At 44.1% G+C, this 2,869-nt stretch overlaps 1 pseudogene; it reads right to left on the bottom strand.

The window, feature by feature from the left end:
- Window positions 1-412: 412 nt before the first annotated feature.
- LOC124778494 lies at window positions 413-530 on the bottom strand (annotated as a pseudogene).
- Between the last annotated feature and the right edge of the window lie 2,339 nt (window positions 531-2,869).

Below are 2,869 nucleotides of genomic sequence, written 5' to 3'. Positions count from 1 at the left end.
TGCCTCGGCCGCCAAGACGCGAAGGCATGCGCTATCAGGAAGTTCCAAACCGCCGCGCATAAAATCGAAATTTTTCAAGGGCTCGTAGCTCTGGCCCTATTGGTGACAGGTAAGATCAAAAGCGTTTTGTGTAGCCCTTGGACTAAGGACCATCTGCATTTCCAACAGAAGGATTGTCTTTCTGTAACTATTCTACAGTACCAGGATAAAGCACTCCGTCTTCAGGCCACAAGTGGCCCATCGGGACCTTGCGACCGCCGTATCACCCTCAGCTGAGGATGCGGATAGGAGGGGCATGTGGTCAGCACACCGCTCTCCCGGTCGTTATGATGGTTTTCTTTGACCGGAGCCGCTGCTATTCGGTCGAGTAGGTCCTTAATTAGCATCACGAGGCTGAGTGCACCCCGAAAAATGGCAACAGCACATGGCGGCCCAGATGGTCACCCACCCAAATGCCGTCCACGCCCGACAGCGTTTAACTTCGGTGATCTGACGGGAACCGGTGTATCCACTGCGGCAAGGCCGTTGCCTGCAGTACCAGGATAAAGGTTTGTGTATTACTCAATTCTTCTAGCTTAGGCAAATGGAGCAAATTGGTTGGTTCTTTTAGCATTTGATGTGGTCTACAGGTGCTCCGTAAGGGTCATATGGAGGTACCATTTAGGTCATGGACAGTTTCTGAAACTACCAAAAAAAAAGCATTTTTCACCGGGTTTCTTTTCCTGCCAGCAGCGGATATGTAAACAACTAGCTGCAGCAAATTGCTCAGATGTCAGGTATATTCTCCAGGCGTTTATCTAGATCTGCCTTCTTCCCATTTGCAAAAATCTTTGTCCGTTATCGAGAAACACTTCAAACACATGGTTTTTGGCCACCAAAGCCGATCCGCGGATTACAAGACGGCTAAGGACAGCAAATGGCTGAATTTTGTTTAGGATATATTCGTAAGATCTAGATCTCTAACAACCTTCAAAATTTTCTGGATATCTGTGTCCGTTCCAGAGATACAAAGGTTCAAAATTACCCTACTTATACACGTTAAATACACATGTAATATCCGGTATGAGGCGATATCTGAATAATAATTAACCGAAGAAATTTGCTAATATTTCAACTGTATATTCTCCAGGCATTTATCTAGAAGTACTATCTTCACGTTTTCAAAAATCTTTATCTGTTATCGAGAAACACCCCAAAAACAAGGTTTTTGGGTAACAAAACTGAACTTCCGACTCCAGGACAGCTGTGCACAGCAAATGGCTGTAATTTTTACAGTATGTTCCTAAGATCACGATCTCGAATAAACTTGAAAATTTTCTTGATATATTTATACAGAGGTTCAAAGACACCCTACCATCAGAGTAAAATAAGCACGTAAAATTCGATGAGAGGGGGAAACGTAGTTTATAAAGTGTCATAGCACGGAGAAATACGCTGGAAGCGTCTCCGTTATCGTCAGAAGGGTTCTGGACGCCTCATGTCGTAGTACTGAAGCACACGCAAAATTTTTGTGCATGTAAAATCCGGTCTGAGGTGAAAGTTTAGTTTTGTGTTATTTCAATTTCACAAAGTAAGCTATAAAACTTTTACTGGACCATAAAATTCTCCTCATATGAGTGACATGTCCTTTCGTAGCACGAAGAAAAAGGGAACCAGCAGATAAATGCTCCTATCAGAGCACGAAGAAAGTCAATATTTTCTTATTGAAAAGGTTCCAAAAAGTAGGATAACAGTTGCTTCATTCTACCTTTAAAATTTTTCTCAAAATTTGTGTATTCGCGCGTTTTATGCTGAGAGAGAAGGAGACAGTGGCAGTGGGAAAGAGACGGAAAAGTAATAAATACTGGAAGAGAGTAGACAGTGGTTCTGGTATAGAAAGGGTTAAGAAGACAATGACAGTGCGAGGGAAAGAGAGGGACTCAGCGGCAGTGGAACACAGTTGACAGTGAGAGAACAGCGCTAGGAAAAGAGTGAAGTAGACAGTGCCAGTGGAGGAGGAAGAAAGAGAAGGAGACACTTTAAGTGGGTGAGAGCCAATAATAATGGAAGATAGAGACTATGACGATAACATCGAGACAGATAGTGATGTGAGAGGAGAGGTAGTAACAGCACCAAGGGGAATGTGGCTGTGAGGCAACAGACAGTGACAGAGAGACACCGAGAGATGGTAGCAATGAGTTGGGCTGAACGAATGAGTGAGGATGTGCAAGTGGGCGTGGACGCGTGAGAGCGATTTAGAGTAAAGGACTGGTGGGTGTGAGCGAGTTACAGTTAGGGGAGATTGTGGGAGTTGTAAGTTAAAAAAGCAGCGTAGTTATGTTCGCATGCAAAAATTATTGGGAAAATTTTTAAAGGTGCTGAGAACGATAGACTGAGGAAATTTCTAATCTAACTTTTCAGTCAGAGTCTTTTAAACAGGAGCATATTCGCCTTTTTTGTGCTCCGATAGGAACATTTTTTGCTGGTATCTCCTTGGACAGTGGACCTCGGCGAAAGAGTGGTAACGCCGTCCGTGGGAAGCCGGAAGACAGGCTTACCTTGCTCGTGTACAAGGAACGCCGTTTGCTTTAAGCTGAGCCGTTCACGGTGAAACCTGGAATTATTACGGAATCGAAGCGGTTCCAGGGACTACAAGGATAATCGCAAACACAGAACGGATTTGAATCGGCAGCTGTGAAGTGTAACCATCCTGTTGAATCTACGACGAAGAATATGCAGGGAAATTTATGTTGGAAGACCCAGAATGGTGGCGGGGTGGAAGAAAGCTGAGTGAACAATGAGAATAGCCCACTATGGATGTTTATGGGACATTCAATCAAAAAATGGTTCAAATGGCTCTGAGCACTATGGGACTTAACAGCTGCGGTCA

This window comes from Schistocerca piceifrons, chromosome 2, assembly GCF_021461385.2.
Source record: "Schistocerca piceifrons isolate TAMUIC-IGC-003096 chromosome 2, iqSchPice1.1, whole genome shotgun sequence".
Classification (NCBI taxonomy): Eukaryota; Metazoa; Arthropoda; class Insecta; order Orthoptera; family Acrididae; genus Schistocerca; species Schistocerca piceifrons.
The sequence above is the reverse complement of the archived record's forward strand: the minus strand, read 5'-3'. Positions and strand labels throughout refer to the sequence as shown.